The sequence below is a fragment of the Rhinopithecus roxellana genome, chromosome 6 (assembly GCF_007565055.1).
Source record: "Rhinopithecus roxellana isolate Shanxi Qingling chromosome 6, ASM756505v1, whole genome shotgun sequence".
Classification (NCBI taxonomy): Eukaryota; Metazoa; Chordata; class Mammalia; order Primates; family Cercopithecidae; genus Rhinopithecus; species Rhinopithecus roxellana.
The window spans coordinates 152973733-152999948 of record NC_044554.1 but is presented as its reverse complement, the minus strand read 5'-3'; the positions used below and the strand labels follow the sequence as shown (position 1 = coordinate 152999948).

Here is a 26216-nt window from a genome sequence, read left to right as displayed (position 1 = left end):
TGCAGTTCTGAATTACAAACCCAGGTGAGTTCTCAATAAGAACAGAAGACCAGCCAGGTGTGGTGGTACATGCCTGTAGTCCCAGCTACTCAGGAGGCTGAAGTGGGAGGATCGCTTGAGCCCAGGAGCTCTGGGCTGTAGTGCACTATGTGGATTGGATGTTTGTACTAAGTTTGGCATCAGTATGGTTACCCCAATCCCAGGAGCAGGTAACCACTAGATTGCCTAAGGAAGGATGAACCAGCCCAAGTTGGAAACAGAGCGGGTCAAAATTCCCATGCTGATCAGTAGTGGGATTGTGCCAGTGAACAGCCACCACACTACAACATGAGCAACATAGAGAGACTCCTTCTCCAAAAAAAAGAAAGAAAGAAACCTGCAATCTGATCATTTTGGGAGGCTGGGGAAGGAGGATTGCTTGAAGCAAGGAGTCCAAGATCAGCCAGGGTAACATGGTGAGACTCTGTCTCTACAAAAATAAAAATAAATTAAAAATAGACATAAAAAAATTATAAATGAATTTTGAAAAGAAAGAAAAAATAATAGAAGGCTTTGGGGATCAAAGAAGCCCAAAGGGATTTCTGGAGTTTCAAACACAAAATAGGCATGAGAGACTTAATCTGGATCTCAGACCAACACTAGAAGAAAACCTGGACATTCTGAAGCCCTTAAATTCATCAAACTTTGACAGTTTTATGAACATTTGTTGAAGCCTTGCCATGTCCAAGAAGGTCACCCAGGATCAGAACTTCCACCTATCTCCTCTTCTCCCCCTGTCCTTTTCTGAGGTCTACACCCGCTTTGTAGTAGGTGGTCAACTAGACACAGGACTAAGTTTATCAAAACTTATTCTCAGGAAATAAAAGTAAGACAAGAAATACAATATACACAAGAACGCATGTTCTTGTCCATCAGTAACTATCTCTGAATAGCCTGTCTCTAAATTCTGCTTGATGTAAAAGTGGTTGCTTCTGAGAAAAGAACTGAGTGACAAACAATTGTTGAAGAAGGGTACCTTCCTTAGTTTTGGTTTTTATTATTTTTATTGAAGTACGAAGTTCAATTCTGTGCACACAAGTATCAGCTGACAAATTTTCACAAACAGAAGATACCAGTGTAACTACCACCCAAATCAAGAAATGTTCCCATCTGCCTCTATGCCTCCTCTCACCAATTCCCAGTACCACTTCTTCCCCCAACCAAGAGTAAGCTCTGAGGCCCAGACAGGCTTCACCTAATTTTATACTTTATTTTTTCTTTTTATGAACAGCTTTATTAAAATATTCACATAACAATACAGTTCACCCATTAAAAGTATAAAATTGAGTGACTTTTAGTATATTCACAGATATGTATAACCATCACCGAAGTCAATTTTAAAATATTTTCATCACCTCAAAAAGAAAGCGAATACCTTTTAGCTATAACTCCCACCCCACATCCTCCCCAACCCTAGTCAACTGCCAGTCTACTTCCTGTCTGTATGAAATTGATTAATCGGATTGAACAAATTTCACTGGGGGTCTGAAGAAATTCCCTAGGCCTCCACAAACAAGTTTATTGGAGGTCTGAAGGAACTCCCCAAATCTCTGTAATTTAGTAGGAGACAAGATAAGGGTAATCACCCCAGCACCTGGACCCATTTAGACTAAGTAAATTTACTGAGGCTCCAGAAGAAGGACCAATTCTCTACATTTCATATAAATGGAACCATGTAATATATTATATTTTGTGATTGATTTCACTTAACACTTTCACTGTTCATTTTTGTTGTAGCATGTATCCATATTTCATTTTTCATGGCTAAATAATATTCTATCATATGGATATACCACATTTTGTTTATCCATTCATCAGTTGATGGATATTTCAGTGGTTTTTACCTTTTGGCTCTTCGGAATAAAATGCTGCTACAAACATTTATGTACAACTTTTTGTGTGGACAGTTTTTTCTCTTGAGTATGTAACCAGGAGCAGAATTGCTGGGTCATGTGGTAACGCTGTGGTTAGCATTCTAAACAACTGCAGTTTTGCATTCCCACCAGCAGTGTACAAAGGTTTCCATTTCTCCTCATCCTCACCAACATTTGTTATTTGAGGATTGTTCATTACAAATACATAAAACAGTGGTTACCAGAGTCAGTCAAGGTGGGAGGGAGGAATGCAGAGATTTAGGTCAAGGATATAAAGTAGCAAATATGTAGAATGATTTAATTCTTTACATAAATAGAATCTTACAGTATGTGTGCTTTTGTTTCTGACTTACTTTGCTTAGCATTTGATTCAGGAGATTCATCAACAGTGTTGCCTATAGTTGCAGACTATTCACCATCCTTATTGAATGGTGTTCTACTGTGTGAACATACCACAGTTGATTTTTTCACTCCACTAGTGGTGAGCATTTGGGTCATTTCCAGTTTAGGGCTGCTATGAATACTGCTGCCTTGAACAGTCAAGTATACATCATTTTGTGAGCTGCTTATTTTATTATTTGTGCTACCTGAATTTTGTACTATGTGCATGTATTACTTTTTTAAAACATCCTAAAACACGTTTAAGGGCTTTTAAACTAGGATCAGAAACTTAGTTCCTTCCCTACTGACAAGTAGGCAGAAAAAAAATAATAGTGATAACTAATATTTACTGAATGCTCACTGAGCCACCTCTTTGGGGAAAAAATCTTTTCATATATGTTTGTATTTAATCCTCCAAATTACTCAAAGCCATAGGTATTCTCATTATGCCCATATCAGACCTGCAGAAACTGAGACTGAAGGACATTAAATAACGTGTGCAAAACCATACACCTAGCAAGTAGGGAATCACAGTACAAACACAGGTCTCTGACTGCAAAGCCTGTGCATTCACCCTCCAATTACACAGCCTCCGATTACACTCAGCTGGGAGTTCAGGGCGCCTGCTAGACACGGGGAGGAGAGGCTGAAATGAGAGAACCCGAAACTGCCAGCTCAGTCCAGCTCAACAGCCCGGATTCTTCTTCCCCCTACTTCATGTCCTCATTAATCAAATGCTCTTGAACATGAAAGAGAGTGAGACTGGATTTTTGTTAAGATGAAAGAAAGGAATCTGTTCCCATCTGGCACCTTCAAAACTCTTCTATCCAAGCCAGCAGGGAGCACTTAGTGCAACCTACATGGCAGTTTAATAATTCCCCAAGAATGCCGGGAGATTTGGCAATGTCACAACCGATCTGGATCCACCAGCACTTGAGAATAATGGAAAGAGCAGGGGCCTAAGGTCTAGGGCAGGGGTCAACTAACTTTCTCTGTAAAGGCCCAGATACTAAACATTTTAGGCTTTGCAGATCCTATGATCTCTGTGTCAACTACCCAACTCTGGCATTGTAACATGAAAGCAGCCATGGACAACACATGAACAAACAGGCCTGGCTGTGTAAATAAAACTTCGTTTATGGCACAGATATTTGAATTTCATATAATTTTCATGTGCCCGGGCATATATTTAAAAAAAAAAAAATGTTTTAACCAGTAAAATATATAAAAGTTATTCTTAGTTTGAAAGCTGCACAAAAATAGAGGACAAAGTCTAGAGACCTGAATTCAAATCCTCTCTCTACCATTTGTTATTTCTGTGGCTTTCCACATACTACTCACATTCACCAAGCTTCGTTTTTCTCTTGAGAAAATGAGCAGAGCAGGTGCCAGGCGTTTGGGGCCTCCCTCGTGGCTGGCACTGAGCCATATGCTTTATATGCTTTACTGAATTAAATCCTGTAATAAACACAAAAGGCTGAAATTATACGATTGCCTTTTCAGATAGTTATGATGATTAAGAAATTATGTCTATAATTGTGCCTAAGCTGGCCTCCATAGTTCATTGCGTTTGACGCTTCCTGTTGTATGCAAAAGTTGCCATGCTGGTTCGATGACAGCATGCCTGCTTTTTCTAATACCTGTGATGTTTTGAGTACCTATATTTGTATTGCATTTAGAGTAAATAATTATCTAATTGTATTATTCTATTTAATTATAATTGCATCAAGCTGCAATATACAATCCAAATTTCACTGAACTGAAAGTTGAGCGCACATTTTGAATAGTCACTCCTTCTATTAGGTTGATGCAAAAGTAATTGCCATTACTTTTAGTGGCAAAAACGGTAATTACTTTTGTACCAACCTAATACATATGTGCACAGTAGGCAGTTTGACTCAGGTACACTTATTCAAAACATTGCATTAAGTAAGATAATACATGTTAAATACCTAGCACACAGCCTGGGATGCAGGTGTCAGCCAGTGTTTGCTCTCCACTTCGTTAGTGACAAAGATGAGGCTTAGCTACTTTTTGGGAAAGGTGAGTGCCACCAGAAAGATGAGGCCAAGGCTTATCAGACACACTGGAACACACAGCCTTTCCAAGGAATAAATCCACCATATTTTGTGTGTGAGTTCCGGCTCTGAAGCCCAGCCTGTTCTTACACTGACCCCCCAGTTTCTGCCTTGATCAGCCACCCACTAGGCTGGGCATTGCTTCCTCTCACTCTGCTATCTAGTGACCCAACCTAAGCCCAACCCTCCAACTTTCTTCGGCCATGCAACTGTTCTGCTAGTCTGCTCTGCATATCTGCTCTTACCTTGTGATGTCTCCTCTGAGCTTTGGCTCCATTCCCCACTCAGCACAAACAACTCACTTTGCCCCAATATGGGGTGCAACAGCTCAGACTCTCCTAGTGGTCTAATCCCAGACACCTCGCTTGCTTTATAAGCACAATCTGGAAAGAAGATTTTCACTGCTCAGAGCCCCTCAGGTAGCAGAAGAGTAGAGTGGCAAACAGAGCAATTATCCTCTGGAATGACCCTAACTGGTGTTTCAATCCCAGCTCCCCTCCATACTAACACTTGGGTGAGTTATTCACCAGGTCTATGTTTCAGTTTCCTCATCTGTAAAATGGAGGTTGCAAAAATATCATCTATCCCATAAAGTTATGGTGATGATTAAATTAGTTATTCTATAGGAAGTGCCTGCAGCAGTGGTTAGCATGTGGTAGGCACTTTGTATGTGTTATCTGTTATGTCTGTTTGCTCTCACTAGCATCTATATTTCCGAGTACTAGACTTCCCCAGAGAGTGTCAAGTTTGTGATGTTTCGTGGGAACAGATATAAGCTCACTTGCTGAATCTCTCTCTGAGCTAATAATTAACACATACATTGCACAGTAGCTTACCAGGAAAGCCTATACTGGTCTGAACGAGAAGAAACTTACTGAACAATACTAAAGCTCACTTCTCAATATAACAGCAGCCCTTGCTCAACATGTTGCCCATATCTTCAGTACTGTGCAGAGGTCACAGCCATCATATTCTGCCAGCTCTTCCCCTATGCGTTGAGCAACCATATCATGTGTCTTCCCAACCAGGACATTTTTCATTTTTAGCTTCTTGTTTTGACATAATTTCAGGTTTACAGAAAATCTTTAAGAGTAGTACAAATACCCCCATGTACCCTGTACACATATTCCTGAAATGTTAATATTTTTCATATTTGCTTTATCATTTCCTCTATTTCCTCTATCAGTCTATCTATAATACCTACCTATCTACCTATCCATCCATCTAAAAATGCCCCATGTAATCAGCAAACCTGCTTTAAATGTCACCAATTATCCCAAGAACATCTTTTTTAGCACAAGAAAACCCTGAATCATGTATTGTATTCAGTCGCCATGTACTTTTAGTGTTCTTTAACTTAGAACAGTTCCTTGGTCTTTCTTTGTGTCTTATGACATCAACATTTTTAAATAGCACAGGTTAGATATTTTGTGGATTTTCTCTCACTTTGGGTTTGTGTAATGTTTCCTTCTGAATAGATTGAGGCTATGTGCTTTTGGGAGTTATACACCAGGAATGATGCTTTGTTCCTCTTAGTATATATTATCAGCAGACACAGTATATCAATTTGTCCCATTACTGGTGATGTTATTGTCAGATTTCTGCACTGTAAAGATACTCTTTTTCCTTTTGCAACAGACAAGTATTTTAAGAGTATATAACCATCCTGATACTCCTTAAACTTTCACTCAAAACACTTAGCACACAGTGTAGATTCCTGTCTGAGTCAATGCTATAAAGGGTTCCAAATGATGATTTTTCTAATTTCATTATTTCTTCTATACTTATTAGTAGTCTCTCTACTTTAAAGAAGAACCTTCCCTTCTCTCCTATTTTTAAATTTATATCATAGATTCTTGTTTTATTCCATGGGTTATAATTGGTTGCCATAGTTATTACTTTTTATGCCTAGATTGCTGACTGGGGTCAGGAAGAGCCCTACAATTTGGTGCATGTTCCTGTTGACATGTTTCTCAGCATTTTGGGGGATGTCCTCACTTGCCAGAACAACATGATGTTCCAGGCTTATCTTGTCCTTTTCCCAGCCCCAAGCCTGGAATCAGCCATCTCCAATGAGCCAAGTAAACCAGGGCATATTTGAGAGAAAGGGCCACAGGCATAATCATGGCGGGTATAAACTGGAACTGACCTAGAGACGCCGGATCATATTCCCAATCTACCACTAGATGTCCTTCCACACCTCAATGGTTCTTAACAGGAGGCAGTCCCGGGGCATTTGGAAATGGTGGGATATTTGGAGTTATCACAAAGACTGGGGCAGCAGGGGTTACTTCTGGCATTTAGTAAGCACAGTCCAGGCATGTCAAATTTCCTGCACAGGACCATCTATCCTAACACAGAATTACCCCATAAGTAGCAATCCTGTTAACAAAATAGTGGTCCAATCCCTGAACTAATCTATCTTGTGTTCTAGTCTCTCAAGGATTGGCTTAGTTCTTTTCACCTTAGTGGCCATCGGTTAATTCAATCACCACTGTTTCCATAGAGGGAATCTAATATATTAGATTGATCAAGTGTGTTAATCAAATATATTGGATTAGCTGGCATGCATTATAGCAAATAGCCAGTGTTCATTGTAGATCTAGTTTAAACAAAGCCTCTACCTCTTATGTGTCAATTTTTGCAGAAAACATTGTTCTAGCAAGTTGGCAAGGAGCCTAGGACTTACGTTAAGACACACCCTCTCATACTCAGTTCTTGCAGCTCTCTGTCTAGTTATTGCCCCTATTCAGCACCAACAACAGGTACCCAGGTTTTATAGGGCAAGCATTTTACATGCACTATCTTATTTAACCTTCACAGTAGCCCTGTAAATCAGGCATTCTTATTATTACAATTTTACAAAGAACCTGGGATTCGGTGTGGTCGGTAGCAAGCCCAAGATAGCAGAGCTGTCATGTGGCAGAGCCAACATTCAAAATCCCACGGTCAGGCTCCAGTAGCCATGCTGTGTCCTGCCAATGAATGTAAGAACATACCCAACACAATGAAAAATAAAAAATGAAATAGAAAGGGCATGGAAAATATTAAATCATAACTGCAGAGGAAAAAAATCAAATTTAGGCTTTGAGTTACTGCAAAGTTACCGCAACCAATCTTTTTTTTTTTGGTGCTTCCTAGTTATAGGCTAAAACTAATGGCAAAACAAATTACAAGAATATAATTTGTTGTAAGCTTGAGGGAAATGCACAGCAAGATGTTTCTTGATCAAGAAAACGGATACTGTGGAGCTTTCTCTTCAGTACTTTGATGAAACAGCACTAAAATGTCCTCAATAACATCTCTACAAAGAATCAGTGATTCTTACAGACCTCTAAGAGGAGCCAGTGTGATGCCTAAGGATGGGCATGTAGGTTACTTGGCAGACAGACTCAGTAGTCATCATCACATAGTAATCTCTAGCATCCTAGTAGCTTTCTCACTGGCTTTAGTTTTGAATAAATGGGATTTTTACTAAGATTGTACATTATGCAACAGAGGCAACCACAAAGACCATCCCTAGAAAATGAAATTATCTTGGGCCCCTTCCTCCCTTACCTCCTGCTTCACACTGCATTCTCTGGGAAGCAGATGCTGAAACAGAATCAGGTATACAAAAATTTGGGGAGACGTCACACCTGTGAAAGCAAAGGGAAGAAGTAAGATTGGGCCGGAGGACCCATCAGAGCCTGACATTAACCTGACAGTCTCTGTCAGCTCAGGAATCCTTTAGGATTTCCATGTTGGGTATAAATGACTGGACCTTTCTACTGGAACTTAGTCATTGGTAGAGGTTGTACCAAGAATAGCGTGATGCCAGCTAAACACTGAGGAATCTAACAGCTGAAGGATGTCAGCAAACCATATTCCTCACAGCTGGACAGCAAGGTCATTCCTGAAGGGGGGATCTGAGCAGCATATCTCTATGTCTGCCTCACTTCCCTCTGTACAAGCCTGTACCTGATTGCAGCAGAATGAGATGAGAAACAAATATTTTTTGTTACAATTTACCACTTCCATCTCAGCCTGCTACCACTTAGCTCTCCTTGGGCAAAGGGAAAAAGACATTTGAAGAGCTTGCGTCTTGGGTAAGTGAAAACGGAACTCTCCTCTCCTTCCCTTGGATTTCTAAACATCGTAGATCATTTCTGTGAATTCTTTTTATTAGGAAAATAGCACCCTTTAAAAGAAAAAACAAGTTGTCTATGCCTTACACTTACACTCAGAGTCAGTTTGAGCTTCCTGCTGTGCAATGATATACATCTTGTGCAATGATAACTGCATGCTACCATGCCTCAAGAAATGTTCCCTTAAGTGGAGTGAGGAGGAGAAATAACAGAGGCTCAATGCCTTGTTTCGAGAAAACATTTGTTCTTGTGGAACCCGATGCTTGTGCTTTTGAGTGCAGGACTTTTTCCTCGCCCAGCAATAACCAACAACTCAGGTAGGCCAGTTGGCCTCACTTCATGAGCTTCTTGGTTTCTGAATACAACAGAGGCAAAGAGAGTAAGTTTTATGAGGACTTGGGTTTCCTTAATTAGACACAAGATTTTTATTTGATTGGGGGGACTAACGGAGAAAGGGAGACACTAGTGGCATTTGTAACTTGTTAAGACTAATTGAAAATCTCAGGACCAAAGCTTTCTGTGAAGAGAGTGCTCTAATGAGAATAAATGTGATGATTATTTACCTAATTGAGCAGTAATGACTGAAGTGCGAGCCACTTCCCCAGGATTAATAAAGAGCCGGGGAGTTGACAGTTTAGACCATTAGGCTCAGCTGGTACTTCATCTTGGTGAAGGGCACAGTGCCAGAATCATATTACTATTGTAAAATGAGCCCAAAACATAGACATATACTTTTGGAGAAATAATTTTAATTGGCTAAGTGCCCGACATCAGGTTGGGCCATTCAGTTCTATCATTAAACAAAGTTTCACACAAGTTCTTCAAGACTTGTTCCATTTAGAGTGTCCTCAGTATTCAGTGATTAAAAAAGAAAAGTAGAAGAGGGACCCTTAGCAATATCAAAAATAGTCTCTTGTGCAATCAAAAGCAAGCAAGCTATTATTATACACACCCTCTCACTTTAAAAACAACACTAGAGACATTGAGTTGAGCTGGAAGCATTGCATACTTTCAGATACAGTTGATATTGTTACCCACAGTGTCCCTCCAGGAAAGCCAGAGGTCACCCGTAATACCACAATTAAGGATAAAATGATCTTATATTATCAGAAATTTCAATGTCTTCATAAAAAATTGTGTTTGCATTCAATATCTCCCTTATCCAGTGTGACAAATGTTCATGTATGAGTCATGTCAAGAAAAAGAGTTTCTCAGCTTGCTATGTATTCATTATTCTACAGCTCTGCTCTGCAGGGGAAAGTGCGAACAGCAACTGAGCGCAAGCAGGAATCTAAGACATGGGATTCAACTTGCCCTTCACACAGGGTGAATCCTACCCTAGTGACCTTTGTGTTTTAAGGAAGTTTGCAAATATGTTTAATTGGACAACATTTCTTCCTTTATCTAGCAAACACTGAGTATCTTGCCAGACACTATGAAAAAAGATAAAATTATAAACATAAGCAAGGCACAGCCACTGCCAATCAGAAGCTTACAATCTAGCAGAGATCTTAAAATCCAGGGAGCTCTTTTAGAAATCTGCTTAGGGATCAAAATTTTCAATCACAATCTTCCTTCCAGCAACTTGATTCTGTAATCATTATTTTAATATTCATTGAACAAGATGATTAATGTGGTTCCATCTGCTGTATGAAGTCACCCATGCTACAATCAGCCAATCAAGCAACAGCAGTAATAATGCACACTTCATTTAAAGGACATTTACCAAGCTGTTACTATGTAATATCACAGTTATAGGGCTTGAGGAGGTAGAGTTGAATTAAAAATAATAATCTCTGTTATCCCATAGTATAGTGGAATAGGAAAGAAATACAAAAAAAAAATGTGATAATGTATTATAGGTACTATAATAGTAGGGTAGGAAGATACACAGAAGTGGGAATAACCAAGCCAATCTCAGCACTCAGAAAAGGTGTTATAAAGGAGGTAACCTTGAATTAAACCCTGAGGAAATGGATATTCTTCAGGCAGAGGTGTATAAAGAGCTTCCCAACCAACGGAGCAGCATAAAGAAATGGCATGGCAGAGTAAACAGCTGGGTATGGTCAAGGAAACTCCCTCAACTGCATCTTCTTCACTGCCTCAACTATTACTCAATGCTCTCCATTCTCTCTGCAAACACCCTGACTAACTAAACTCCCATGACTAGCAGGATATTATTAGACGTAACAAACCTGTCAATTGATGCTTTCCCTTTAGAATGACTGGCCTTTTATTTCAGTAAACTGCTAAGCTCAGGAGATACAACTATGAAAGATGAAGGAACATTATAAAAATCTCTGCAATGAGATTCTGCCTTACATTGCTTTGCTGGTATGTCAACTGATTACCCCAATTTAAAGAAACCCAAACTGGAAATTATACAAGATAAATTATGGGTGTTTTTTATGCAAAAAAGAATCAAATCAAATCGAAGTCTTGGCTCTACATTAAAGAAATGACAAATGCATGTTTATGTTTTTATTAAAATGTTTTAGGGTAGATTCGTATGTATGCTTTATTTCTTTAACCAATGTTTTAAGCAGTTAACCAGCTGCTATTATTAATGTGCTGGTTGAAAGGGTTTCTCTTAAAGTATGAATTTAAAATAGAATGAGAAAATATCAGACTTGAGAAGAAGGAAAGTCACAGTAGGACATTTGGAATTCATTCTCTAGACCAGAGGTCTGCAAACTCAATTCTGCAAGCCAAATCCATCCTGCAGCTTATTTTTATAAATAAAGTTTTATTGGAATACAGCCAGACCCATCCAGTTACAGAATTTCCTATGGCTGCTTCCACTCTACAATGGCAGATTTGAGTAGTTGTTACAGAGACTATACGTAAGTGTGCAGGAGAGTTTAGACCATGCCTATGGGAAAGGTATGAAATACCACTCTTCTTCCTAGACACTTTCGCAAACAAAAACCTTAAGCCAGTGTGGGACCAAACACTGTTGCCCCACCAGAGCACTAATGAAGGCAGATAAATGACTGAGAAAACCCCATCCCTTGGAGATAGAGGCCAGAAATGGTAACACCAATACCACTGGAAATCTCCTGCTTCTAGGGAAGGGCATGAAACTCTCTCATATGTAACACCCACCACAGATACAAGGCAGGAGTTTGATTTTCATGGGGAGGAGGAATTGGAACACTGAGAATGCCCCATCCCTGAGGCCCAGGCACACAGGCCTGTATGGGTCTGTGGCTGAACTGGGACAAAAGAGAAGCCCTAAAACCACCAGTAGCAAGCATTGGGTAACAAGCAGTAGCAGTATTACAGCAAAACAGGTGCAGCTGAAAGCAGAAAGTGGGCCATTAAAACCCTTTAGCACCTCAGCTACTATGCTGATAGAAAATCCAAAGAAAAATTTGAAGCCCATAGGAGGCTGAGGATGACCCTACTAACAACAAAACTCAATCCTAAGTAGATTGATTTAACATTCTACTCTAACAACCTTAAAGAAGTATGCCCATTTCCATGAATAAATAGTATGTATCTTAATATCTGATGATCTTGTACACAAAATGTTTGCCATTTAATCAAAATGTATGAGACTCAAAAAGAAAATACAGCCCACTGTTGACAGCCAAAGCAATCAACAGAACCAAACAGAGACATGACTCCAATGTTGGAGCTATTAGTCAGGGACTTTAAATAAAACAATTACAATGAATAGGAAAAATACATTAAAATACTTCATGAAAGAAGATAAATGGATGGCAAAGAAGCACTTTAAAAAATGTTCAAGAGCTTATACACTATTAATGGAAATGTAAATTAGTTCATCCACTGTTGAAAGCAGTTTGGAGAGTTCTCAAAAAACTTAACTGCCATTTGACTTACCAATCCCATTACTAGGTATATACCCAAACAAAAGCAAACTGTTCTCCCAAAAGGACACATGCACTCATATGTTCATCATAGCTCTATGTATATTCACAATAGCGAGGACATGGAATCAACCTAAATGCCAATCAATGGATTGGATTTTAAAAAAATGTAGTACATATACACTATGGAATACCATGCAGTCATAAAAAAGAATAAAATCATGTTCTTTACAGCAACATGGGTGCATCTGGAGGCCATTATCCTAAGTGAATTAATGCAGAAACAGAAAACCAAATGCTGTATGTTCTCACTTGTAAGTGGGAGCTAAACCTTGGATACACATGGACATAAAGATAGCAACAATAGAGGGGAAAAAGAAGGACTAGAGAAAGGGATGCAAAACTAGCTACTGGGCACTGCTCAGTACCTGTGTAATGGGATCCATCATACCCCAAATCTCAGCATCACACAATATACCCATGTAACAAGCCTGCACACGTACCCCCTGAATCTAAATTAAAGTTGAAATCATTTCTAAAGAAAAGAAAAATGAACAAATTGAGAAAAACAAGATGTTCAACCTGATTAGTCATTAGAGAAATGCAAAATAAAGCCATGATGACATGTCACTACATACCTAGTAGAACAACTAAAAGAAAACACACTGACAGTCCTGAGTGCTAGCAAGTATGTGGAACCACAGTCTCTCTCACACATTGTTGGTGGGAGTACACAGTGGTGCAGCATAAAACACTGCTGGGCAGTTTTTTATGAAGCTAAACATATATTTACTTACTCTGTGGCCCAACAGTTCCACTCCTGAGTATTCGCCCTAGGGAAATGAAAACTTATGTTCACACAAAAACCTGTACATGAATGTTTGTATCAACCATGTTTGTATCAGCCACGTTTGAAAACAACACAAATGTATTTCGGTGAGTGAATAAACATATTGTGATACATTTATACAATTTAAAACTATTTGGCAATAAGAAAGAACAAGCAAACGATACACACACCTTAGGAGAATTTCAAAGGCATTATGATGAATTTTTAAAGCTAATTTTTAAAGGTCGCATATTTTGAAATTCCATTTATATAAGATTCTTAAAATCGCCAATACTATAATGATAAAGAACAGATTAGTATTTGCTAGGAAATGGGTGGGTAGGGAGTGTGGCTATAAAGGGATAGCACAAGGGAATATCTTGATAGTTGTAGAACAGTTCTCTATCCCGACTGTGGTATTAGTGACATGACCTTATATGTATTTGAGATTAAATTTCATTGATATATAAAATGCTTGTAAAAACTGGTGATGTCCAAACAATTCTATAGTTTAGTTAACAGTATTATGCTAATGTCAATTTCTTGGTTTTTATCATTATACTGATATTGACCAGGTAAAGTGTACATGGGAAACTTCTGTCTTATTTTTGCAACTTTAGTATGGGTTTTAAATGACTTCAAAATAAATACTACAAAAAAATTCTCCCTACTAAATAACCATTATTAATAGGTTAAAATTTCCAGGGGAAAAAAGTGGACAACAGAGATGAACAGTTGAGTGATTTCACAGAAAGATAAAAACTGTAAGCAAGGTTCAAGTAGAAGTGTGTGAGGGAAATAAATCACAATAGTAATTCACAGATTTAATTATAGGAATCATAGACTTTACATAGCCAGAGGAAGAATTAGGTAATTTAAAGATAGATCAATAAAAACTGCCCAAAGTGAAAATCAATAAGAAAAGAACAAAGAAAGTGGAAGGGGAGAACAAAGTATTTAAGAACAATGGGACAACATCAAATAGTCTAAAATATATGTGATTGAAGTTACAGAAGAAGAGAGAATGGGCAAAAGAAATCTCTGAATAATAGTCAGAATTCTCCAAAAATAATGAAAGCATCAAACTATAGATCCAAAATTCTTAAATAACCTGAAGCAGAATAAATTTTAAAAAGCTAGATATAACTTACTCAAAGTCGCAAATAAAGGTGAAGAGGAAATTGAAGGAAGCCAGTGGAAAAATATGTGAACACATTAAATCAGAGAAATTGTTTAAAAATACAAAATTACAGCTAGATAGAACTAGAATAAGTTCTAGTGTTCCATATCACTGTAGGATTACCATAGTTAATAATAATATATGGTTTCAGATAACTAAGAGAATACTGAATGATCCTAACACAAAAAAAGTATAAATGCTATGGATGATAGATATGCCAGTTACCCTGATCTGATAACTATATGTAGTGAGACATCACCATGTAGCCCCATGAATATGTACAACTATTCTGTCATTTAAAAAATTAATATAAAGAGGTAAAGACAAGAATTATAGGTGACTTCTTGTCTGAAGTAATTAAAGTCAGAAGATAAAACATATCTTCAAAGCCAGCCGGGGGGAAAACTACCACCCAGAATTCTATATCTAGCAAAAATACCTGTTTAAAATGAAGGTAAAATAAAGACTACTCAAAATTTTTGTAATGGGAGAATTCCTTACCAGCAGACCTATACTTCAAGAAACATTAAAGAAAGTTCTTCTGACAGAAGGAATGTGAAACTAGACCAGAAATTTTATCTACACAGAGATATGAAGAACTCTGAAAATAGTAAAAATAAAGATTAATATTAAAAAACACATTTTTCTTAATTTTAAGTGACTCTAAAATGTAATTGACTACTTGAAGCAAAATTGTAGCAGTGAGATTTATAACCCATGTAAAATGTAAACGTCTGATAGCAATAGCACAAAGTTTATGAGGAATTTGAATATCTAAGTCTTCACAATATGTAAGAATTTGTGTAATATTATATAAAACATCTAGTACTCAGTCTTTACTTGCTGCAGGGAAGATCAGTTTGGCAGGCCCAGCACTGGAATTACCATTTAGGTTAGTTAGGAGACTGCAGAAGTTCAAGAAAGAAATCATCAGTACCTACAGCATGCCAAATAATAGTAAGAACACAGAGAGGATTCACATTTGAGATCTACTTAACAAGGTAAAATAAGGAGGATTTGGTGACTGAGTATTGAGAGGTTCTGAACGTGAGGTAGAGGGAAGAGTCCACCGTGTATCACAGGTTCCTGGTTTGGGTGTCCCTAGCAGATAGTGGCGCCATCAAGTGAGTCTGAGGGGAGAGGAGGACAGGATCATTAACATGAAAAGTTAATGAGTTTGGATTTTAATTGGTGTTTCAGGCAATTTACATGTAATGTTATTATTGATGTGTTTGGATTGAAATCTACCACTAGTTTGTTGCTTTTATTTGTTCCATCTATATTTTTCTTCCTTTTTTCATTCTATTTCAGCCTGGATTACTTGAGCTTTTTTATGATTTCATTTTGTCTCCACTATTGGCTTATTAACTATGCTTCTTTTTCTGTTTCTTTTCATGTTGACCTAGGATTTACAATGTACATGCTCTCCACATTCCTACAGTTATTTAACATACATTTCTTCCTTGAACTTCTGCATAGTTTCCTAATTAAATGGTAATTCCTGTATTGGACCTAACAAATTGATCCTCCCTGCAGTAACTAAAGAAATCTATTTATAGTACATGTGTGAAGACATAAACATTCAACAACTCTCACAGTATAAAAAAAAATACAACTGGCCGGGCGCGGTGGCTCAAGCCTGTAATCCCAGCACTTTGGGAGGCCGAGACGGGCGGATCACAAGGTCAGAAGATCGAGACCATCCTGGCTAATACGGTGAAACCCCGTCTCTACTAAAGAATACAAAAAACTACCTGGGCGACAAGGCGGGCGCCTGTAGTCCCAGCTACTCGGGAGGCGGAGGCAGGAAAACGGCGTAAACCTGGGAGGCGGAGCTTGCAGTGAGCTGAGATCCGGCCACTGCACTCCAGCCTGGGCGACAGAGCCAGACTCCGTCTCAAAAAAAATAAAAATAAAAAAATACAACCTCTTTTTTTTTTTATTATTATTATACTTTAAGTTCTAGGGTACATGTGCATAACGTGCAGGTTTGTTACATATGTATACTTGGGCCATGTTGGTGTGCTGCACCCATCAACTCGTCAGCACCCATCAATTCATCATTTATATCATGTATAACTCCCCAATGCAAGCCCTCCCCCCTCCCCCCTCCCCATGATAGGCCCCGGTGTGTGATGTTCCCCTTCCCGAGTCCAAGTGATCTCATTGTTCAGTTCCCACCTATGAGTGAGAACATGCGGTGTTTGGTTTTCTGTTCTTGTGACAGTTTGCTAAGAATGATGGTTTCCAGCTGCATCCATGTCCCTACAAAGGACGCAAACTCATCCTTTTTTATGGCTGCATAGTATTCCATGGTGTATATGTGCCACATTTTCTTAATTCAGTCTGTCACAGATGGACATTTGGGTTGATTCCAAGTCTTTGCTATTGTGAATAGTGCCACAATAAACATACGTGTGCATGTGTCTTTGTAGTAGAATAATTTATAATCCTTTGGGTATATACCCAGTAGTGGGATGGCTGGGTCATATGGTACATCTAGTTCTAGATCCTTGAGGAATCGCCATACTGTTTTACATAATGGTTGAACTAGTTTACAATCCCACCAACAGTGTAAAAGTGTTCCTATTTCTCCACATCCTCTCCAACAACTGTTGTTTCCTGATTTTTTTAATGATTGCCATTCTAACTGGTGTGAGATGGTATCTCATTGTGGTTTTGATTTGCATTTCTCTGATGGCAAGTGATGATGAGCATTTTTTCATGTGTCTGTTGGCTGTATGAATGTCTTCTTTTGAGAAATGTCTGTTCATATCCTTTGCCCATTTTTGATGGGGTTGTTTGTTTTTTTCTTGTAAATGTGTTTGGGTTCTTTGTAGATTCTGGATATTAGCCCTTTGTCAGATGAGTAGATTGCAAAAATTTTCTCCCATTCTGTAGGTTGCCTGTTCACTCTGATGGTAGTTTCTTTTGCTGTGCAGAAGCTCTTTAGTTTAATTAGATCCGGTTTGTCAATTTTTGCTTTTGCTGCCGTTGCTTTTGGTGTTTTAGACATGAAGTCCTTGCCCATGCCTATGTCCTGAATGGTACTACCTAGATTTTCTTCTAGGGTTTTTATGGTATTAGGTCTAACATTTAAGTCTCTAATCCATCTTGAATTAATCTTCGTATAAGGAGTAAGGAAAGGATCCAGTTTCAGCTTTCTACTTATGGCTAGCCAATTTTCCCAGCATCATTTATTAAATAGGGAATCCTTTCCCCATTTCTTGTTTCTCTCAGGTTTGTCAAAGATCATATGGCTGTAGATGTGTGGTATTATTTCTGAGGACTCTGTTCTGTTCCATTGGTCTATATCTCTGTTTTGATACCAGTACCATGCTGTTTTGGTTACTGTAGCCTTGTAGTATAGTTTGAAGTCAGGTAGCATGACGCCTCCAGCTTTGTCCTTTTGACTTAGGATTTTCTTGGCAATGCGGGCTCTTTTTTGGTTCCATATGAACTTTAAAGCAGTTTTTTCCAATTCTGTGAAGAAACTCATTGGTAGCTTGATGGGGATGGCATTGAATCTATAAATAACCTTGGGCAGTATGGCCATTTTCACGATATTGATTCTTCCTATCCATGAGCATGGTATGTTCTTCCATTTGTTTGTGTCCTCTTTGATTTCACTGAGCAGTGGTTTCTGGTTCTCCTTGAAGAGGTCCTTTACATCCCTTGTAAGTTGGATTCCTAGGTATTTTATTCTCTTTGAAGCAATTGTGAATGGAAGTTCATTCCTGATTTGGCTCTCTGCTTGTCTGTTACTGGTGTATAAGAATGCTTGTGATTTTTGCACATTAATTTTGTATCCTGAGACTTTGATGAAGTTGCTTATCAGCTTAAGGAGATTTTGGGCTGAGACGATGGGGTTTTCTAAATATACAATCATGTCATCTGCAAACAGGGACAATTTGACTTCTTCTTTTCCTAACTGAATACCCTTGATTTCTTTCTCTTGCCTGATTGCCCTAGCCAAAACTTCCAACACTATGTTGAATAGGAGTGGTGAGAGAGGGCATCCCTGTCTTGTACCAGTTTTCAAAGGGAATTTTTCCAGTTTTTGCCCATTCAGTATGATATTAGCTGTGGGTTTGTCATAAATAGCTCTTATTATTTTGAGGTACATTCCATCAATACCGAATTTATTGAGCGTTTTTAGCATGAAGGGCTGTTGAATTTTGTCAAAAGCCTTTTCTGCATCTATTGAGATAATCATGTGGTTCTTGACTTTGGTTCTGTTTATATGCTGGATTATGTTTATTGATTTGCGAATGTTGAACCAGCCTTGCATCCCAGGGATGAAGCCCACTTGATCATGGTGGATAAGCTTTTTGATGTGCTGCTGAATCCGGTTTGCCAGTATTTTATTGAGGATTTTTGCATCGATGTTCATCAGGGATATTGGTCTAAAATTCTCTTTTTTTGTTGTGTCTCTGCCAGGCTTTGGTATCAGGATGATGTTGGCCTCATAAAATCAGTTAGGGAGGATTCCCTCTTTTTCTATTGATTGGAATAGTTTCAGAAGGAATGGTACCAGCCCCTCCTTGTACCTCTGGTAGAATTCAGCTGTGAATCCATCTGGTCCTGGACTTTTTTTGGTGGGTAGGCTATTAATTGTTGCCTCAATTTCAGAGCCTGCTATTGGTCTATTCAGGGATTCAACTTCTTCCTGGTTTAGTCTTGGGAGAGTGTAAGTGTCCAGGAAATTATCCATTTCTTCTAGATTTTCTAGTTGATTTGCGTAGAGGTGTTTATAGTATTCTCTGATGGTAGTTTCTATTTCTGTGGGGTCAGTGGTGATATCCCCTTTATCATTTTTTATTGCATCTATTTGATTCCTCTCTCTTTTCTTCTTTATTAGTCTTGCTAGCGGTCTGTCAATTTTGTTGATCTTTTCAAAAAGCAACTCCTGGATTCATTGATTTTTTGGAGGGTTTTTTGTGTCTCTATCTCCTTCAGTTCTGCTCTGATCTTAGTTATTTCCTGCCTTCTGCTAGCTTTTGAATGTGTTTGCTCTTGCCTCTCTAGTTCTTTTAATTGTGATGTTAGAGTGTCAATTTTAGATCTTTCCTGCTTTCTCTTGTGGGCATTTAGTGCTATAAATTTCCCTCTACACACTGCTTTAAATGTGTCCCAGAGATTCTGGTATGTTGTATCTTTGTTCTCATTGGTTTCAAAGAACATCTTTATTTCTGCCTTCATTTCATTATGTACCCAGTAGTCATTCAGGAGCAAGTTGTTCAGTTTCCATGTAGTTGAGCGGTTTTGATTGAGTTTCTTAGTACTGAGTTCTAGTTTGATTGCACTGTGGTCTGAGAGACAGTTTGTTGTAATTTCTGTTCTTTTACATTTGCTGAGGAGTGTTTTACTTCCAATTATGTGGTCAATTTTGGAATAAGTGCGATGTGGTGCTGAGAAGAATGTATATTCTGTTGATTTGGGGTGGAGAGTTCTATAGATGTCTATTAGGTCCGCTTGGTGCAGAGATGGGTTCAATTCCTGGATATCCTTGTTAACTTTCTGTCTCGTTGATCTGTCTAATGTTGACAGTGGAGTGTTGAAGTCTCCCATTATTATTGTATGGGAGTCTAAGTCTCTTTGTAAGTCTCTAGGGACTTGCTTTATGAATCTGGGTGCTCCTGTATTGGGTGCATATATATTTAGGATAGTTAGCTCTTCCTGTTGAATCGATCCCTTTACCATTATGTAATGGCCTTCTTTGTCTCTTTTGATCTTTGATGGTTTAAAGTCTGTTTTATCAGAGACTAGGATTGCAACCCCTGCTTTTTTTGTTCTCCATTTGCTTGGTAGATCTTCCTCCATCCCTTTATTTTGAGCCTATGTATATCTCTGCATGTGAAATGGGTCTCCTGAATACAGCAGAATGATGGGTCTTGACTCTTTATCCAGTTTGCCAGTCTGTGTCTTTTAATTGGAGCATTTAGTCCATTTACATTTAAGGTTAATATGGTTATGTGTGAACTTGATCCTGCCATTATGATATTAACTGGTTATTTTGTTCGTTAGTTGATGCAGTTTCTTCCTAGCCTCGATGGTCTTTACATTTTGGCATGTTTTTGCAATGGCTGGTACCGGTTGTTCCTTTCCATGTTTAGGGCTTCCTTTAGGGTCTCTTGTAAGGCAGGCCTGGTGGTGACAAAATCTCTAAGCATTTGCTTATCTGTAAAGGATTTTATTTCTCCTTCACTTATGAAACTTAGTTTGGCTGGATATGAAATTCTGGGTTTAAAATTCTTTTCTTTAAGAACGTTGAATATTGGCCCCCACTCTCTTCTGGCTTGTAGAGTTTCTGCCGAGAGATCTGCTGTTAGTCTGATGGGCTTCCCTTTGTGGGTAACCCGACCTTTCTCTCTGGCTGCCCTTAAGATTTTTTCCTTCATTTCAACTTTGGTGAATCTGGCAATTATGTGTCTTGGAGTTGCTCCTCTCGAGGAGTATCTTTGTGGCATTCTCTGTATTTCCTGAATTTGAATGCTGGCCTGCCCTACTAGGTTGGGGAAGTTCTCCTGGATGATATCCTGAAGAGTTTTCCAACTTGGATCCATTTTCCCCCTCACTTTCAGGCACCCCAATCAGACGTAGATTTGGTCTTTTTACATAATCCCATACTTCTTGTAGGCTTTGTTAATTTCTTTTTCTTCTTTTTTCTTTTGGTTTCTCTTCTTGCTTCATTTCATTCATTTGATCCTCAATCGCTGATACTCTTTCTTCCAGTTAATCGAGTCGGTTACTGAAGCTTGTGCATTTGTCACATATTTCTCGTGTCATGGTTTTCATCTCTGTCATTTCGTTTATGACCTTCTCTGCATTAACTAGTCTAGCTGTCAATTCTTCCACTCTTTTTTCAAGATTTTTAGTTTCTTTGTGCTGGGTACGTAATTCCTCCTTTAGCTCTGAGAAGTTTGACGGACTGAAGCCTTCTTCTCTCATCTCGTCAAAGTCATTCTCTGACCAGCTTCGATCCGTTGCTGGTGATGGGCTGCACTCCTTTGCAGGGGGAGATGCGCTCTTATTTTTTGAATTTCCAGCTTTTCTGCCCTGCTTTTTCCCCATCTTTGTGGTTTTATCTGTCTCTGGTCTTTGATGATGGTGACGTACTGATGGGGTTTTGGTATAGGTGTCCTTCCTGTTTGATAGTTTTCCTTCTGACAGTCGGGACCCTCAGCTATAGGTCTGTTGGAGATTGCTTGAGGTCCACTCCAGACCCTGTTTTCCTGGGTATCAGCAGCAGAGGTTGCAGAAGATAGAATATTGCTGAACAGCAAGTGTACCTGTCTGATTCTTACTTTGGAAGCTTCCTCTCAGGGGTGTACTCCACCCTGTGAGGTGTGGGGTGTCAGACTGCCCCTAGTGGGGGATGTCTCCCAGTTAGGCTATTCAGGGGTCAGAGACCCACTTGATCAGGCAGTCTGTCCGTTCTCAGATCTCAACCTCCGTGTTGGGAGATCCACTGCTCTCTTCAAAGCTGTCAGACAGAGTCGTTCGCGTCTGCTCAGGCCTCTGCTGCTTCCCCTGTTGTTTTTTAGCTGAGCCCTGCCCCCAGAGACAGGCAGGTTTCCTTGAGCTGCTGTGAGCTCCACCCAGTTCGAGCTTCCCAGTGTCTTTGTTTACCTACTTAAGCCTCAGCAATGGCGGGCGCCCCTCCCCCAGCCTCACTGCTGCCTTGCGGTTAGATCGCCACAGACTGCTGTGTTAACAATGAGGGAGGCTCCGTGGGCGTGGGACCCTCCCGGCCAGGTGAGGGATATATTCTTCTGGTGTGCCCGTTTGCTAAAAGCGTGGTATTGGGGTGGGAGTTACCCAATTTTCCAGGTGTTGTGTGTCTCAGTTCCCCTGGCTAGGAAAAGGGATTCCCTTCCCCCTTGCGCTCCCCAGGTGAGGCGATGCCTCGCCCTGCTTCAGCTCTCGCTGGTCAGGCTGCAGCAGCTGACCATCACCGATTGTCCAGCACTCCCTAGTGAGATGACCCCAGTACCTCAGTTGAAAATGCAGAAATCACCGGTCTTCTGTGTTGCTCGCGCTGGGAGTTGGAGACTGGAGCTGTTCCTATTCGGCCATCTTGCTCCGCCCCCGAGCAATACAACCTCTTTTAATTGGCATGTGAGACCCTAAAAGTCTGGATTTTTCTTGTTTCTGCAGACCCAATTTTGCAACTTTTTAGCTCCCATTTAGGCTTCAGCAACAACAAACTGACGTTTAATATACACAAGCCGAGTAGTTTCTCATCTCCATAACTTTATTCATAATGTCATCTGTGCCTAGAATCAATATTCTGCATTCCTTTCTCACCTGCATTCCAATCCTCGCTGAAAAGTTCAGCTATTGCCTCGTTCTTGACTTCTTCCCTGTCCACCTGCATTTGTGCTCCAACTGGGAACCCCATTCATGTTTACAAGAAACCCTCAAAGGACAATAAAGCCTGTTGTGATTCTACTTTGGTTTTTCTGAGTATTACAATTTCCTAAGATCTTTCACAGGACAAATTTTGAAAAGCAAGTGTAATACACGGAGGTGATTAAGCCTTTAAAGTGTACCCTTTGTTCCCAAGGTCTTGTTAATTATCATTTAGGCGCAGTTTATTTGCAATGTACTCAATTACTTAAGTAACTAAATAGCTTTTCACTGATCAGCATTGAACATCATTTGCTTAATAGCAACTAACAAATGCGGTGGCAGAGTTCCACCGATAGTCTACTTTCAGAAATAGGCTTACTTAAGATTGAACTCCAGGGGAAAAATAGATTCTAACAGACTAGATTATTGTTATTTACATAACCACTTAGGTCTAGAGAAACAAAATAATCTTTCCGTTTTTCAAAATTAAGGAATCAGTGAGCCAAAACAATATCCAAGTAACTCGCAAGTCCATTCCGTTCATTCATCCAGTCCATTTGTGCCAGGAAAATCTTCATGATATTCTTATTTGATCAATCACAACCCACAGCTCTCGACTGCTCATGTCTGACCTCAGTAAGAACTTCTCTTATAGATTAGAACAGTCATAGGATTTTTCCTCTCCAAGCTTTTGACACTTTGGATTATAGATCCCATGTGCTTGCCAATGTTTTTTGTTGTTAACTATAGAAAAATAAAAAGCAAATACAGACAGGTGAAAGACTAGGAGGGTCACATAACCTTGTATGGTGAACTATACCATGTGAACAGTCAAGGAAAGTTTCTGGAGCATGGGGCATATTAGCTAGGTGTTGAAAGAAAAATAGGAATTCAATAGGCTGGAAAATGGAGGGAGGCTATTCCAAGCAGAGGGAAGGCCTATCTAGAAGCACAAACGTATGATCAATAGGGTGTTCAACATTGAAATGCCACATGGGGACCTGACAAGAGGTAGTTGTCCTAGTTTGTTTTGTGCTGCTATGATGGAATGCCACAGAGTGTATAATTTATAAACAGAAATTTATTAGGACACAGTTCTGGAGGCTGGGAAGTCTAAGGTCCAGGTGCCAGAAAGTTCAGTGTCTGGTGAGGTCATTCTCTTCTTCCAAGAGGGTGCCTTGCATGCTGCCTAGATCCTCACGTGGCAGAAGGCCAAAGAGAGAAAGAGGATGAGCCCATTCACTTTTTACAATGGCATTAATCTATTCATGAGGGCTCAACCTAAATGCTTCCCATTAGGCCCCACTGTCACATTGGGAATTAAGTTTCCAACACATGAATTCTTGGGCACACATTCAAACTAGCGGCGTGCAAGGCCAAATCGTGGAAGCTTTTATTCTAAGCTGTGGGACTCAGACTTTACTCTGTTAACAGAGAAGCTGCAGAAAGGGTGACATGCAATGGCTCACACCTGTATCCCTGCACTTTGAGAGGTTGAGGTGAGTGGATCACTTGAGCCAGGGAGTTCAAGACCAGCCTGGGCAACATAGTGAGATCCTGTCTCTATGGAAATTTTTAAAAAGTAAAAGTTAGCTAAGTGTGGTGTCATGTACTGTTCCCAACTACTCAGGAGGCTGAGGCAAGAGCATCACTTGATCCTGGGAGGTTGAGGCTGCCGTAAGCCATGATCACACTGCTGCATTCCAGCCTGAGTAACAGCAATACCCTGTCCCACTTCCCCCCAAAACAAGATGCGCAAAGGGGAGATTTATCTCCCTAGTTTTCTAAAGGAGTAAAAGCAACCTCTGTGGGTGGAATAGCCCCATACATAGAAGGGGCCAAAAGAGAAAAAGGGCAACCAAAGTAGAGAATGAAGGGACGAGAAGAAGACAGGGACTCATGTCTGCACATTATGGAATAAAGGAGAAAAGACACAACCATCAATCTAAAAAGAAATAAACGAAAACAATAAAAGGCCGTATTGAAGGCAGTCAAACACTGACTTCTCTAGTATGGGTTAAAGCCTAGCTTCACCTCTAACTTTCTCCGAAATCTTAAAATGTTCTAACCTCTCTTATTTCGTTCATCTATAAAATGGTGATTTTATCTCAGTGTGTTGTGAGATTAAGTTAATGATTCTAACTAGAGCCTTGCAAAGGATATAATAACTGCTTAATAACCCCTCACAATCATGTTGTGTGTTCTGGAGAAGACAGGCTAAAGGTAGTAATTCTCTTTTAAACCATGAAGTCAACCTAGAGTTATATAAGACGCCACCATTGAGGGATGCTGTATGGTAGGCACATGAAACCTTCTGTATTGTTTCTTGTAACTTCTTGTGAGTCTCTAATTATTTCAAAATAAAAAGTTTTATTTTGCTTTGTTTTCCTTAAAGCCTTTTCAAACCACAATGGCAATTCATTCAAGCATGTGCTCAGCACTTGCTGCATGCCATACCCTGAGCTCCTTCTGTTCTAACGTTAATAAACCTCATTTTCCAATATTCAAAAAGCAGTTAACCAAATGACAGTGTGACTTTCCATTTTTACTATTGCTCTTTAGCAGAAACAAAGCAATAAAAATAAACTATTGGAAATGAAATTATGAGTATCCTAGATTAATCCCCAAAGTTGCAGTTTCTTTTGTTGTTCAGCTGTTTGATTTTCTAAGAGCCTGAACCCAGCCAAGTGCATACTCTATTTCTGAGCAGAGTTCTGTCCAGTTCTCTATCTGACTAGAATTGCACAGAAACAACAAATCTCTCGTAAACCCTAATGGTGTTTCTCAACAGAGGCATGATTGGAATTCTGAGCTGAATAATTTCATACTAGGGTACAGCCATGGGTGGTACAGAAAAGAATCAATACTTGCTTTGTCTTTGTGTAACCAGGATGTATGTCTGCATGACAATAATGAAGACTCAATTTCAGCTCCCGTTCACCCTTCCACAACAGCAGGGGCAGGACACCCTAGAGCATAAATAATCTGAACAACCCTGTGCTGAGGGCCTGCTGAAGATGCTTAATATCCCTGGCCCCATCCACTAATTTTCTGCCATCAATCACAACTTGACAATTACAAGTAAACTGACTGTGTTCTCCCAGATGCCTGCCTTTCTCATTGTGTAAACATAGCTCTACCTCCATCTTCTAGTCACTACCAATCACTCTTGCAAGATGGTGACTCCTCTTCTTGTCTGCTAGTCCCTAGACACAAAGAGTCCAAAGGGCCCTGGTGGAAGCCATAGCTTTTAGTTCAATGGGACCTTTGCTACGTTCCCTGGCAGAAGTACACTTCTTTTGGTGACCAGGACCTCCAACTTGAAGAGCACAGAGGTGCAGATGAAGAAGCGCAAAGCCCTTCAGTGGGTCAATGGGAGTGATGTTAACTGAGGCCATTTCTTCCTCTACCCCTTGATTCTAAGACCTATGTGTACTTCCTGTTAGGGACCCAACACCATGAAGTGGGCTCTGATTTAACACATATGCTGCACTGTAAAGGATGGGACCCTAACCTT

The 26216-nt window shown here is 39.6% G+C and overlaps 1 protein-coding gene and 1 long non-coding RNA gene across 7 annotated transcripts in view; one reads left to right on the top strand and one right to left on the bottom strand.

Moving 5' to 3' along the window:
* NPSR1 (neuropeptide S receptor 1) overlaps nucleotides 1–26216 on the top strand; it is a 234901-nt gene that overhangs the window by 107946 nt on the left and 100739 nt on the right. The window lies entirely within an intron of this gene.
* LOC115898285 overlaps nucleotides 1–26216 on the bottom strand; it is a 137477-nt gene that overhangs the window by 67527 nt on the left and 43734 nt on the right. Inside the window, exon 2 of the long non-coding RNA XR_004058006.1 lies at nucleotides 3636–3752. This is a non-coding gene — a long non-coding RNA (uncharacterized LOC115898285). The remainder of the gene's footprint in view (nucleotides 1–3635; nucleotides 3753–26216) is intronic.